This window comes from Octodon degus, unplaced genomic scaffold (assembly GCF_000260255.1).
Source record: "Octodon degus isolate 3935 unplaced genomic scaffold, OctDeg1.0 scaffold00010, whole genome shotgun sequence".
In the NCBI taxonomy this organism is placed as follows: Eukaryota; Metazoa; Chordata; class Mammalia; order Rodentia; family Octodontidae; genus Octodon; species Octodon degus.
Genome location: NW_004524586.1, coordinates 8,135,597 through 8,151,571, shown reverse-complemented (window position 1 = coordinate 8,151,571; position 15,975 = coordinate 8,135,597). Strand labels below are relative to the sequence as shown.

The following is a 15,975-nucleotide window of genomic DNA, read 5'->3' as shown; positions in this document are numbered from 1 at the left end:
ATGTCGAAGGTGTCCTTTAAGATCATGCTGATGTCAGACCCATGGCTGCCGTACAAAGTACTGAGTGTTCTTGAAAGTACACCTTTCACAGCAGTCTTAAAGTTTGCAGCAGAAGAATTTAAAGTTCCTGCAGCAACAAGTGCAATTATTACCAATGATGGAATAGGAATAAATCCTGCACAGACTGCTGGAAATGTTTTTCTAAATCATGGTTCAGAACTGCAAATTATCCCTAGAGATCGTGTTGGAAGTTGTTACTGTCTGCAGGGAACCTTTCAGAATAAAAACTGCTATTTTTATTTTGTTTGTAAAAGTGAAAACAGGCATTTAATACACAATGAGAACATGAAGAGTCAAGGAAACAATAAGAGGTAACTCTTATCCCTTTTTATTTGTATTCTTCACACCAAGAGGAAGTGCTTATGCATGGACAGTGCCACTGCCATGGAAAGTCATACTGTGGTGACTGCCACCTCACCAGTAGGGAGTTCGTTTGTGGCACGTGGATCATGCAACTATTTTATTACCTGAAAAATAATTCTGATAATTTTTTGTGAGTACATTTGGAAAATTAAAATTTCCTAAATGTGATATAATTGTCATTGAGTTAAAAATGTAGAAAGATTGATTATGGATCATAGATAACAGTTTGCTTGATAGAATGTTATATAGGCTCATTTAGATTCTTAACTATACATTTTGTAGTAAGTATAATAGACCTACCAATGAATATTTAACTGTTTTTGTCATGTGTGGCTTAAGTTTTCAAACTTAATGAGTCATATAAGTTTTAATTAAATATCAAAGAAATTTAATTTCTTGGTCTGACCATTATGTGCATAAACTATTGCCACATACAAAAGTTGTTAACATTTGTTAATTGTCATGTTGAGGGCTGACAGCACAGTAGAAGCATCTTTTGCTGAGCTATGCATTTCTTTAGGGTTATGTGTCTCTTCATCACTTAATACAATATTTTTATGACAAAAACCTTCAATAAATGACTCATTTTGAAAATAATATTTCTGAAAGAATATTGTTACAGAGAATATCTGAAGTTCAGCACAAAACTTGAAGAAGTACTGATCAGAAATCCTGCTGAGTTAAATTTATTGAAGACCTCTGAGGAAGTGCTAATCATCCAAGTGCATAACAAGCAAAGATGGGAGATGACCAGGCTGTGGCAAAAAGGAATGAGTGGTGTGGACAACAGTAATGGCAATAGGAAACTGTACAGAGCATCACAGAATGCCAGTGGGTCAGACAGAACTGTGGAGAGTACATTAGAAAAACTGAAATGGGAGCCGGAGAGATGGCTCAGTGGAATAAACACTTCCCTGGCAAGTGCAAGGGCCTGAGTTCAATCCCCGGTTCCAAAAAATAAATAAATAAATAAATAAAATAAAATAAAAAAAGAAAGAAAGAAAGAAAAGAAAAAGAAAAACTGAAATGGAATGCAAAGTAGTTGATAGAGTTTTAGAAAGCAAAGGATATTTCTTGTCCACCTACAGACTAGAAAATGCCCATTATGAGTATTCAAAAAGTCTGTCCATAACAAAGTAGTTTATTTCTGTTTACAGGGCAAGTCAGTATCTGTGCACAGTTTCAAAGCTGAACTGAAGGGTCATAGCGGTTCAGAATCATGGCTTGACCTACTGTGCTATAAATGGATCACTGTCTAGAGCTGGGGTTTTGTCTATCTGGTTATTCCTAGGGCTGGAAGTGTACATGTAAATGACTCACAGTTTATTCATGAAAAAAGCTTCTCTAAGACCAATATCTATCTTAGCATGTTTCAGTGTCGCTGTTGTGAGCCCCAGGTTCGCTTAGGACAAAACTACAATAAAATGCAGGACCATCGGCATCTCAAGGGTAGCATCAGTACTTGAAGAAATGAATGGTGTTTTTCACAAGCCTGATGAAAAAATAGCAAGATTGTCAATTATCAAAAGGAAGAAGTTTTGCTAAAGAATAAATGTATTATGTTTGGAATTTTTGATAAAATAAAATCTGATACGAAAAGGCTGCTGTTAGGCCTCACGTGGCCACCTATTTCAAAATTCCCAGTCTGAATTTTTGACTTCACTTTTTTTTCAGTTCTTTTAGCTCAAAAATCTACTTGACATTTCCATAGATAAGTTTATGTGCCATAAAATGATTTGTTTAATAATTTGGTTCCTTTGAAAATTAGGCTGCAGTTCTTATAGTATTTTGTTAAACAACTAGATTATATTGTTAAGTGTGGTCCATAAATTTTCTATGGAAAACGCTTTGAAATACTTTTTTTAATTTAAAGGTATTACTTGCCCATAATTATGAAAATATGATTTGTTACACTGTAAATCATATTGTCTGCTTTTATTTGAACTCTTAATCAGCACACCTACTCATCCTGTTTATTGCATATATCATTTAAATAGAACAATAGTGACAATTAAAAAAAGAACTAGAGCTCCCCTGAAAGTTACCATAGCCATTGTCAGGGACAGTCAGGTCCATAACTTCTCCAATGGTGAGGAAAGCTGAGTTCTCATTAGGAAAGTCAGCATGAGAAGCTTCTCCAGGAGGCTGAGCTGTGTACCATCTTCCCCTATGGAGCCAGGAAGTGATGCTCCAAGTAAGGACCAGAGCTCCCTCAAAGTGAACCATGGCCATTCTCAGTAACAAGGTTCTGAGTTTCTTTCATGACGAGAACAGCCTAGTTCATCAGGAAAGCCAAAATGACAAGCTCTCCTCCAAGAGAACCAACAGCTCCCTACAGCCTCCTACAGCTTCCCAACAGCCTCTGAACAGCTCTTCTTCTCCTGCTCTGCCTCTCATGCTGCTGGCAACAATCCTCAGGTGGGCCTTCCACATCCAGCACCACATTGATTCAGTTTAGCTGGGATTAACAAATTGACCACCAGTTTTCAATCCACTACAGTTTGAGGGTTATAGCACAAGGATTTGAGCTCACAGTTCTGCAGTTCTCAACAAGTGATCCCTAATAATTATTTGGCTAGTTCCAGATGTGTTTCATGTTTATTCTCTCTACCTATTTTCCTTAGAATCTCTCATATACGGTATTTTGGAAAGTTCTAGCCTGACTGAACCAATCTCAGTCAATCCCTTTTACTTTCATAAGAAAAGATAGGGAATTTCCACACTTCTTTGTGTTTTAGTAGGAGCATTAAGTAACGATGGCTTAGAGATAATTGTAGTAGGATTGGAAAGGCAAGTATAATGGCAGTCTTATACAGAATGGAGTCTATCTCACTTGAAAGTTTTCTGATCAGACATGTATATAGTCCATTGTATATTTTCTAAATTGCAAAAGAAGACAGCCTACTGGCATGTGAAAATCTGTCAGAATACCCAACACCATCCTTGGCAGACCTTAGAGGAAGAGAAAGGTGCTGGCACCACCCCCACTAGCTCCCCGAAGCTCAGAGGAGGAGCTGCCAGCAGGTGAAACATGGGGAGGACAGCTGTTTACTTATCTTCTACAGTGGGACTAAACTGCTTCCCTATACTTCAGAGAGTGACCTCAGTGACTACTGTGACTTGAATGGTTGAGGAGGGTGCCCCTTAGGCCTCCCAGGAAACATGCAGAGTCATAAGCCCATCCCACTCTCTGCCTGTGAGCTTTTCTGTGTCCAGCAAGGTTCAGATACCTAGTAGAGAGGCGCCTGTGTGGAAGGTGGTCACCAAGGAAGGGACCACTTGAGGAACAGTTGTGGGTGGGACCCTCTAAGACTTCACACTGGTTGTCTCATGCTATCCAACCACTTAGGAACAGCAGGAAGAGGGCCCGGAGAGAAAGACACAAAAACTCAGGGAATACCTCAAATGGTAGAGCTGCCTGAAAAATATAGGACCCTGGGAAGTGGGCATTATCAGTATTTCTTTGAGGATGGCTTGAATATGGCAGAAAGTTGGTCCATGAGAATAGGGAAGTCTCAATAGCAGCCCCTGCTGGCATAGTCCTGGTACTCTGTTCCTGCCACTTCATGAAGGCACCAACTCCAGATCCCAGAAGGTGGGGTGGCAGCAGGAACACTAGTGGGATAACTGAACAAGGCAGGGAATTCTTGGAGCCCTTGGGCCAGCTGTTGTTGACAGAAGTCTCATAGTAACCATGGTTTAAATCTAGAAGAATTGCATTTTCCTCTGAGCTAGTGTAGTGCAGAGGAAACTGGCTCCTTTTCACTTTAGGGTTTCAGATGGCAGGCTCCACAGCAACCATGACAGCCCCACTCCAGTCAGAATGAAGAGGTTTACAGCCTTGCAGGTGCCCAGCTCCCATCTCCCATCTTACTGCCTAAACTTAGTCACATGGCTGCTCCTCAATTGTAGGGAACTAGAAAATATAATTCCTTGGGCAGTCACATGCCCAGGCAGAAGGAATGGTGGAGGGTGTCACATCAAAGAAGGGATATTTATAGACATCTTTCAAGACACTGCTATCTCATTTACAAGAAGCAAGAGTGAGACTCATGACACTTGACCAGCTTTGGCTGGTTGGGCTTAGGAATCTTGTACAAACCACGATGCTGAGAACCAGGAGCCATAGTATCAAATGACACAAGTTGACTGGAAAAGACTACATGGTGTATAAGTCCAAGTATCTGATGTTCTGAACAGGATAGAGCTGAGATCACAGGAGAAAGATCAGCATTTGGGGAAGGAAAGGGATAGAAAAGTGGAGCACGGGGAATTTTGGGGGCTCTGTCTATGTTACTGGTGAATGCATGTCATCCTGTCTTTGCTCAAACTCATAAGTAACAGCACCCTGAGAGGGAGTCCTCTTGTAAACTATGACTTCTGGGTGGTGAAGATGTGTCTATATATGTCACTGACTTCTGGCTCCTCATTGGGTCTTCTCTCCCTTGTGGAATTGGAAATCAATTCTGAGTGCTGACTGAGCAGCAAAGGGGATTTTATTTTTGGTAGGGAACAAGAGAAGTGGGTGTTACACAGAGAATAGGAGAAGAGGGAGAAGCTACCTTCTCCTTAGCACGTTCTTCCAGTCCTCCCATGGTGTACTCTGAACAGAGAGGATAGAATCTATACCACGATCTCTGAGGATGGAGACATTGTGTGTGACATCTCTAACATGAAACTACAGTGATGATCAGTTCTGGACTCAGAAGACTTGGCCTTAGTGGGCCTAATCCCACTTCTAGAATCATTCCTCCACTGGGGCTGAGGCCTTAGGTATAAAATATGGCTCTTTTCTCCCTTTAATGAGTTCTCAAAGCCTCCTAAGATAATAGCCTTGAGGTGGACTACAGAACCAGCAGGAAAAGGGGACAGTGGGATGGGCTGGAAGATGTGCTGAGCAGCTAAGTATCTGCTCTCAAGAAGGCCTGGGATAGTGGGGAGGGGACAACCTCCCTACTTTCTTAGGCTGAAGCTGTATCCTGAGCAGAGGCAAACAATGCACAGATTCCCAGTGAACTATAAACCAGCTGGGGGTGGGGCCCAGGGCGGTTAAATATAAGATACACCAGGAAGTGGGCTGGTGGCTGCACCAGTTCACAAAATCTAACCCTATACCCTTGCACTATTTCCTCATACTAGTTGACAAGGAAGCCAGGAAAAAGGTCAGTAACCCCACCAACAATACAAGGGATTTCTCTACACATAATCAATGCAGACATTTTGAGCAGGGAGACAAGACTAGAATGTGAATGGTTGGGCAAGAAAAAACACAGATGTTCCTCTGGTGCCTGCCGTATGACCAACTTCTGGCTCATCAGAGCGCCCATGTATATATCTGTGTTTACCAGAATATGTGTGCGTAAATGTATGGGAGTATGACAGCATGGGCATGTGTGTATGTTTGTGTGGAGGGCAAGCCAGGACTCCTCCTGAGCCTTGATTTCATGACTGATGAAACAAAGAAGGAGACAGCAGCAACAATTTTCTTTTGTAGGACCCCCCTATTAGGATGTCTTCTACATAGTGCAGGACTGTACAGTTATGTATTCTATGAGAAACTTGGCCAGGTCTACAGCCAGAGCTGCTGCAGAGTGAGAGAATTCATAAAACCTCGTTGCAACTAAGTTCATGTAAGCTGGTCCTTTTGCCCTGCCTGAGGGTCCTCCCATTCAAAGGCAAATAAAGATTGATTGGCAGGGGCTGTTCACAGGCAGAAAAAAACGTCTTGAAAGTGCAAACAGGTAAACCAGGCAACATGAGGAGGGAGTGTGATGTTTCCTGTTAAGAAGGTCAGAGGAACTGAATGGCTGGTAGCAGAAAGCAGGTTGTTGATTTGGTCCCCTTTGGCAACCAAGATATTTCTGGAGGGAGATCTGAAGATGTGTGTAGCAAAGCTGGTGATAGCTTTGTTCCAGGGACTCTTGGGACTCTGGCTGAGCCGGGGGAGGCGCAGACTGTAAAGGTGGTGCAGTGCAAACTGCAGTACCAGAAGTGTAGGAAGGTGCGGGCAGAGCTGGCTGTGCTGAGAGTGATGCAGGTGATGGAGACTGAGCTGTCCATTGATCAGGAAGTGCAGAAGACAGCCACAGAGCAGGCTGCAGTGCAGGAGGCATAGATAGCAGGGACTATACTCTAAGGCCTAGGACAGCAGGCAGCAGTGAACTGAGTGGCACATCAAGGATGGTGCACTTGCAGATGGCAACGTGGTGTTGGCCTCAGGACCTGGATGGATGGACGGTGACTGGCTGGCGGCAGCAGCCTTGACTGCTGAAGTCATCTCCCAGATATGGCAATAGAAAGTCCTCATTGAGACTACCAGGCAGGATGGGCTAAATCTCTTAGCCTTTGGGGGCTTCATTTGTCTGGGGGATTTGTGCTCTGCCATGACGCTTTCTTTCTCCTGGCAGGCATAAGCTCCAAGCCAAGGTGGTAGATTTTTGACACAAGTTCAGCATGGAGTCTATACAGGAGAATTGATCCAGGCTGTTTTTGGCAATTTGGTTACAAACTTGGTGAACAATTTCTGTATTCAGAGTGCCCTCTGGTGGCCAAGCAGGACATACAGGTTCCTTGGCTTTAGTTTTTCTCTGTAGTCTTCCACAAAGACTTCTTTGAAGTCTTATGTCATGCATTCTAGCAGGACCACTCGCTTTACTATTGCTGGAATCCATACTCTCTCCCTATAGTATGTGTTTATGCCCTTGAACAGGGTTGCAACAAAGGATGAGTTGCCTTTCTTGGAGAGAAAAGGTATATGCTTGTAGGCTCTGGCTGCTGCCCTCATGGGGACACTGGTCCTTCTGGACAATAGACATGTACATATATTTCCATGCCAGGTCAGTTCCCAGTACATGATGGCACTGAGTCAGACCCCCATCACACAGGCTGAATCACCTTTGAGCCTAAATAGATGTAGGGACAGAAGAAATGCAAAAATCCTACTAATCAAGCTCTGTAGATATGAGCTCCCCAGAGGGCCTGCTCTGTGCAGTCTGAGCAAAGCGACTATTGTTTCCGTGATTCCCACTCAGTCTACACATTCATGTACAGGCATACAGAGGTCAATGCAATCCTGCCCCTGATCTTGGGGATGATGTCCGACTGAATCCAAAACAGAATCTGACTTGCCTTGCAGCTGGCATTGGAAAGCTAAGGCTCATTTTTTTAAGTTCATCAATTTTTAAAATTAGGAATAGGCTGTGCCTCCCAGTTTCATCCTTGTACAGTGTTAAAGGTAAGTTTTAAGCTTTCCTTTTATTTAAAACTGCCTCTGCAGCAGGAGCTGGTTCTCCCAGACTAGCTTTGTCAGGGTGCTCACAGATCGGCAGCCTTAAGTTCTCCTCTGGGCTATGGTCTCAGTTACTTTTCTCCCATTTCTGGGACAAAATACCAACATCTAAAATTAAGAAAGGAAAGGTTTATTTAGCTCACAGTTAGTGGAGGTTTCAGTCCTTATTCTGATGACTTCAAGGCAGCCAGCAGCAGTTCATGGCAGCAGTAAACAACGCAGAGCAGAGGAGGAGCAGCAGTGGCAGCATCTATCAAGCCTGTCTCTCTTCCTTGCATGCCCACTGTGAAGACGGGAGCTCTTCCAAGGAAGAGGTGGTGGCTGCTGCAAAGATCCGAGCTCCTTCAAAGTGGTGCAGCTGCCATAATCAAGCTCCTCCAAGAAAGTGGCACACAGAAGCCTTCCTCACGCCCTTTATATATCCTGTAAGTGCTGAATCACTCTAGGACAGGCCCTTCCCACCCTATGGTGGGGACCCTCCACTCCTTGGGGGTGGGGCCTCCACAGGCTATGGGGTGGAGTCACTGAGACAATCCAGGTAAACTTCTGACCCCTCAAGTTGACACAATGCGTCGACACCACATCTACCTTAGCTTCTGTCATCTTCAGCCCATGGAGTTGTATTAGGGCAAAGACCAAGACCACAGAGACCCAGTTCCATCCCTTTGCACTGATTTAAGTCACCAAATCCCTCTCTGGGAAATTCCTTATCTCTAGATTCATGCCCCCCATATTATGTGGTAATGGTCAGAGGGGTTATCATGGACAACTGCTAACACCTGTAGGACTATAAGGTCAGTTAAAAACACCAAAAGATAGGACACTGAGAAGTCAAGTTAATGTTTAATGGCTACATGGTCAGCAGGAACATCAAGAAGTTAAGACCAAGAAAAATGAAATAGGCTAGCTATGAAGATGAGGCTTCATTTGATCAACTCGATTGGCCTGGGAGCTGCCCAAGAAATTGATGGAACATATCTCTGGGTGCACTGGGGTCAATCATTGAGGTGAATCATATCTTAGGAACCATATCTGAATCTGCAAGACTCCACTCATCACACCTTCAAAAGTAAAAATATATAAACCTTTTATCTATGAAGGGAGCTCTTGGGTCTCCCTGCGTGAGAATTGCCTATGAAATTAGATCCCCAGGACTTATTTCAGAATGCTCAGATATCCAGAGAAATTGTAATGAAGGTGTCACGGCTACTACTTACACTGATAGCATATACTGTTGTTCTCCATGTAGTATATATTTTATTGCCACACACAATGGAAGAGTTGTAGAGTCTAGGGCACTTCTAGTATTTCAAGGGAAGCCTTTGGAGATCAGGAAAAGCATCTGAAGTGAGTGAATAGGTTATAAGAATAAAGACAAAGATTCTGTGGAGACTCCACAAAGTCAGAGATTCCATTAAAATGGATCATCTGAAGAAAGGTACATATCATGAGTGGAGCCAATCCAAAAGAAAGGTCATGTGTTCTGCAACCAGCAATGACATAGAGATGGATCACTGTGGATTTTATATCTCACCACTATATTCCCTGAATGCTGAACATGCGCTACAAGACTTAATGTTTGCCCTATTGGGGTTTGATCTTGCTTTGATCTGATTCTTTTCTGTCATCCTATTCCTCCCTTTTGGAATTGGAATATTTAACATATGTCTTCAGATTATGTAACTTTTTCAAACAAAGAATCACAGGTAAGAGCTTGCCTTGAATCTCAGGAGAAACTTTGACTCAGACTCTTGAAAAATGTTATAACTGTTAAAAACTTTTTTAGGCCTGACAAAGTAGGGGCTAGCAATCTTGTATCACCAGTTTTTAGATGGAGATTCCCTAAATGATTTTTTACTCACTATGTATCACAGGATTTTATGGACTATGACCTCAAACTCTATATACAACTAGCCTCCCCTCCAGATTTTTGCTGATATCACTCCAATTTCAGCCTGCCTGTACCTAGATGATATTAAATCTAGTCTTTCCCACCATCTCAGTCTGTGGGTACTTCTTTACATGCCATTAATGAACAATATCTACAGGAACATTCAACTACCAATAATGACCTAAACCTCCATTGCCTTAAAACTACAGACATTTGATTTCAGCAGTATCTGAAAAATTGAAACTTCCACAAGCAGACTAAGATTGCACCCTATAAACACTAGATTGCCCCAGGTGATAAGAACTTCTCCAAAGCCACCTTACAAAGCCAAAACTATATCAATTAGCTCCTGGTCCATCTCAACAACCACAATAAAAATGTCCTTACCCACTTACACTGTCATATTCTTCTTCAAAGCTATGCCTTCAGCTCTTCTGGCTAATCCTTCTTGTTTTCTCTTTTTAAACTCTGACTAATAACTCAGCCTAAGCCTCTCACTAGTAAGTCCTGAAATGGTGTTCAGCAATGATCAGTCAAGAATCTGCCCAAATCAAGATGAGGTTCCCATCTCTACTTGAGGTGTTACTCCTCTGAACCTTTCTGATGATAACTGCTTTGTAAATCTAACTCCTTGTAAACCTAACTCTCTCTTGTCTCTGAATGAAATTTTCTCAGAAGATATGACTAATTAATTGTCCTATGTTCTGGTCCCTCACTGCCAGGATAAATATCTGGTGGACTAGAGAGGAAGAAATAGACAACTAAATCAGTGAAAGGAAGAAGGAGGAGAAGAAGACGAAGAGGAAGGGGAAGAGGAAGAAGAAAAGTGGGAGGAAGAGAGGGAGGCAGGAAAGAAGAAATTTAACTGTCAGACATAATGGTATATACCTTTAATCCTAGAATTCTAGGAAGTTGAGGTAGGAGGCTCACAAATTTAAGCCCAGTCACTAAATTTAGTGAGTTAGGCAGACTCTTCCTCCAAATATTTTTTTTTTTAAATCAGGGGTATGTAATTTAGTGCAAGATCCCTGGGTAATCTTCAAAACAAAACAAAAGAAAAAGCACCAAATTCAATTTTCAAAAAATGTTTAGAAAGAGTGGTAATTATGCTTTATTGATTGTTAAGTTTAATTTTATCTGCTCTATAGACAATAACACTTTCAAACATCATGAGTTGTACTCATGCAGTATTTGTGACAGCCAAGTTACAAAGTTCATTAGGGAACAGTCAATTTTGAATAAATATAACTTCTTTGTCTCCAAAAATTAAAGAATAAGTTTGAGTACAAAAGAAGAAATTTAGGAGAGTACTTACTGAAAGTAATAAGGAGGAAAAAGCTTGCGGTGGATACTAAGAGGAAAAGGAAATTCAATCATGTTTTCTTTGCCTCAGCCTTCTCTATACGAGTAGAGACCATAAGCGAGCAATGCTAAGCCCCAGACAGCATTGGAAACCTCGGTGAGCCATAGCCCACATCTCCACACCACTGCAATAGCAATGCTGAGCCCTGGGCAGCTTCAGGAGCCTTGGTGAGCCACACCTTGCTCCCCCACCACCACTGGGGTAGATCCAGGGAGCTTCAGGATCCTCGGTAAGACACACACCCCCTACACTGTCACAGAAGCCACACTGACTTCTGGATAGCTTCAGGAACCTAGGTGAGCTGTGCCCCACTCCCTTATTGCAGAAGCAGTACCGAGCCCTGGTGAACTTCAGGAGCTTCAAAATGTCAAATAAAAGAACTGATCAGCACTTTTAAAGAAGACATAGATTAAAACAATAAAGGAGCATAGAAAAATGTTAGAAACATTGAATGTTTAGAGGAAAGAACAATGAACAACAGAGGGAAAAAGTGGAATGCATGAAACAAATTCAAACAGATATCCAGGAAATTAAAAATTCCATTGAAAGTTGGCAAAACTGCTTGAATGAAATAGAAGATACAATTTCAGACCTTGAAGACAACATTGCAGCTAGTGATCATGAAAGAATCTCTTAAAAATTACAAAGAACTAGGAAATAACATTTCAACAGCTGCAAGATAATGCAATGAAATACAATATAAGACTAATAGTTATCAATGAAATAGCAGGAGTCAACACAAATGACAGAAAGATTAATTTCCCAAGCATGGAAAGAGAATCTGACATACACATGAGTGAGGTATATAGAACTCCAGTTAGCCATAACCAAAATAAATCTACACCCAGATATATAATAATCAACATCCCAGAAATTTAGCAAAGGAATTGAATATTAAAATCTATTAGAGAAAAGAAACAGCCGGGGAGATGGCTCAGTGGAATAACCGTTTCCCTGGCAAGCACAAGGCCTAAGTTCAATTCCCGGTTCCGCAAAAAGAAACAGATCACCTGTAAAGGAAAGCCCACCAGAATCATGACATTTTCCAAAACAAACCATCATGTCAAGAAGAGCTTGGGGGGCTAGAGATAGCTCAGCAATCTAAGCCACCTGCCTGGCAAGTGCAAGGACCTGGGTACCACATGCACTGCCAACCCTGCCCTGGGCCCACCAGGCTGGCCACCAAAACCGTGCATGATGGCACACGCCTGTAATCCCAGTGCTGTGGAGGCTAAAACAGGAGGATCGCTACAATTCTGAGCTGCATAGTGAAACCCTGTACCAAATACATAAATTAGAAAGAAAAAAAAAAAAAGACTTGGAGTAGGAAGCAAGAGAAGCCAGATCACTCCTGGATTCCATCACCCCTTTCACCCCAAGTCAGACATGCATGCCATCATGGGAGAAGAATGGGTGCCCTAAAGGAGAGATCCAGCACATTAGCAGTCTAGTGATGGAAGTCTCCCAGTAACTCTAACCTCCACACTGGGAAGGGGACCTCTTTCAGAAAGATATTCACAGATTAGGGCTTTAGAGAAACTGAAAGACAAAGAGTGGTATATGAGAAAATACCAACAGGCACTCAGAAAACTGAAAATAAGCACACCACTCAAGACAAAGCTGGGAGGACTGTGACCTAAAGGCTGCACCCACCAGTAAGGTCTGGAAGTAATGCCAGAATCCAGGGAAACAGGATTCTAAAACTGGCTAGGAAATACTTTCCCATTCCTTCCCCGCACTAGGAATGTTGTACTTATGGGACACTTTCTGACTGCCCAAACCCAACTACCTACAGGTGTCCACAGGGAGGCTACCAACATTCCTGCCAACAATCACTAAAAGCAGGAAGCTTTGGGCCTTCCCCAGGTTCACAGAGTAAAGTGACACGGAAAAGAATGACCCCAAAAGGACCTCGTGTGAAGAGACAAAGAATGGTGCCCAGCTAAGAGGACATTCAGTGATGCAATATGTGAAAGACTTGGGGAAGGGAAAACCAAAGTCAACCTTGGGATTTTCCCTGCAAGAAAGGAAAAGGAAGGACAGGCCTCTGGCAAAAGTTGAAGGAGCACTGGGCCTGGTGGCACACACTTGTGATCCCAGCACCTGGCAGGCTGAGGAAGGAGGATCACCAGAAGTTCAAGGAAGGCCAGCCTGGGCTCCAGAGTGAGTTCCAGTCTGGGGTGGCCTACACAGTGAGACCTTGCCTAAAAAATAGAACAGCTGAAGCAGAACAAGGTACTGGGCCAATTACACTGCGTTTTTTGCTTCCCAAATTGGCAGAGGTGAATGAACCAGGATATAAACACCAATGCAAGGCAGAGACCAGCCAAGTCCATGAGGCTTGTGTAAAGGCAGTGCAACATGGCCTGTACTGTTCCTAGGTGCAAGGAGAGGGCAAAAAGGCAACCTGTGTTAAACAAAGAGAAGTAGGTTTTTTCTACAGAGCTTGAAAGAAGGCAGGAAGATCTTAGCAAAGATCAGTGGCCAAAGTTCTCTGGATTTCTCCACCACAGAGGGCAAAGTTCTTGAGGCATCCAGGGTAAATGTTTGAGTGTCTTCAGATATCCCACTGTTTCATCTCTTTTACAATATCTTGTGTTTGCAGGGGGCACTGGTGCTGAGCTGAGAGCAATTCCTCTGCTGGCAGACATGTTGAGTGCTGGGAGAGTCACATCCACATTGAGCCTTGCACAGGACAGAGGCAAAGGTCTAGTGTTAGCCATGCAGAGAGTACCACTTGGAGCTGGGAACTGGCCCAGACCAGCTGGCCTCCTTATTCACAGGCAGGTAATTAAGCAAACCGTGGTGGGTCACCAGATCAGCCACTGGCTATTGAAATTAGACTGAAATATAAATAGGACTGTGAGGATACTTTGATTTACTGCTTCTGCATAAGCTTTTCTCCCCTCGTTTTATTGCTTCTTTTTATTATTTTTCTTACTTTTTTCTACTTACTCTTTGTCTTTTCTCCTCTCTTCACTCTCAACATCTTCTTTTCTCTTTGTCTTTTTTTTTATTTTGAGAAGGGGTCTTGGTAAATTGTTAGATTTCTCAGTTTGGGCTTGAATTTGTGATCCTGCTGTCTCAGCTTCCTCGAGTGTGGTATTATAAGCATGCATCGCCGGGCTGGTGAGATGGCTCAGTAGTCTAAAGCCCCTATTTAGAACAAGCTAAGCTAAGCAAAACACAGGGACCATGGTTCAATCCCCCAGCACCACATGCCAGCCAGCCCCGCCCCTTGGTGGGCTGAGCTGGCCACACACACACAAAATAAATAAATAAATAAATAAAAAAATAAATAAATAAATATTAAAAAAAAAAAAAGCATGCATCGCTCACCTTCTCTTCCCCCTTTTCTTATTAGGTTCCTTTCCCTCTCCTCCTTTCCATATTTCATATGGCACATATATAGTGTCTGTATAATAATTAACCCCAGTAAGGATTAACTACTGCTTTAACTTAAATAGTACTCCTCAGAGACACGTCAGAGTAACCGTTAAGAAAACTGCACAAGGGCCTAAACATTAACTACTAATACTACTAACATTAACAGATTACAATAATTTATTATTACAATAATTTCACAGCTTCCCTTAATCTCTAGCTATCCCCCCCTGCATCCTTCCTCCTGATCCCACAAATATTATCTCAGATTCACTGAGCACTAGTCTTTAACTCCAGCTATTAAAAAATTACAAAAGAGTCTGATTTACTTTTCATCATTTGCCTACTGATACTCTTCTGTTCTTCACTTCCTAAGGCTTTTTTTTTTTTTTTTTTTTTTTTTTTTTTTTTTTTTGGTGGTATCAGGGATTGAACTCAGAACCCTGTGCTTGCCAGGCAGGCACTTAAGCCTCTAAGCTATCTCCCGGGTTGTTCCTCACTTCCTACTGACTTACCCTTTCTTTAGCGCTTCCTTTTTCCTTCCCCCAATCTCTACATCCTAGTCTGTCAGGAGCACTACAGTGCAGTCTAGAAAGGGCAATGACAAAAGGAAGAAATTGTTAAAACCATACATGATTGAAGTCAGATTTTTGTTTTTACTTTTTTATAACTGGCAGGAATTCTTCCCTTGCAAAACTGTGACTAGGTTCAACACCATGAAATTGTATAGGCTGAAGAAGTAGATAATACCAACACAAAACACAAAGACAAAATCATGTCAAAGGAAAGAAGATAATAGCTAAGGAGATTTCCTTACTATCAAGAGTCTTTCTACTCTAAATGATCCTAAAACTCCACTAAACACACACACACACACACACACACACACACACACACACACGAAACATGGGAAAACGGGCAAAAAATGCCACCCAAAACTTCCATGTTCAACACAGATTCAATGGGTATGCATAGAGAAGATTTAAAAAACAAACACCTAAGTTATATAAAAAGATACAAAAGAATGTAAAGAAATTTTGGCAAGCTCAAAGATAACGTAACTAAAGATAATGGATTTAACAAACAAACTTATCACTAAGTTTAAAGAACATGCAAATAAAAAAAAAATAGGCAAAATTATTCAAAACACAAATGACCAATTTAGGAGCGAATTAGAGTCCATGAAAAGGTACAAAATGGAAATCCAGGAGATAAAGAATTCTGTTGAAAGTATGACCAGTGGAAGTGACCCACATGAGGAGAGAGTATCAGAAATAGAAGATACATCTGATGCATGCAACCATATATGCAGAGCTACCTTAAAAACAATACAATAAGTTAAATCGATCCAACAGCAGCTAGATAATGCAAAAAAGACTATGACTAGTTGGAGTGACGAATGAATGCACAAAAATCTGTTTACAGAAAAATGTTAAAGATGAGGAAAAGAATTCAAAATATAGGTAAGTGAAGCATCTAAAACTCTAGATAGCCAAAATCAGACAAGAACTGCATGACACATGATAGTCAAAATTCTAGAAGCCCAACCAAAATAACGAACTTAAAAGTTGTTACAGAAATGTAACAAATCATTTATAAAGGTAAATACATTAGGATAACAGCAGA

The 15,975-nt window shown here is 41.8% G+C and overlaps 1 pseudogene across 1 annotated transcript; it reads left to right on the top strand.

Moving 5' to 3' along the window:
* LOC101573922 lies at positions 1-375 on the top strand (annotated as a pseudogene). Its single transcript, XR_001116979.1, has one exon. The product of XR_001116979.1 is annotated as a ubiquitin-fold modifier 1 pseudogene (transcript).
* Positions 376-15,975: the final 15,600 nt, after the last annotated feature.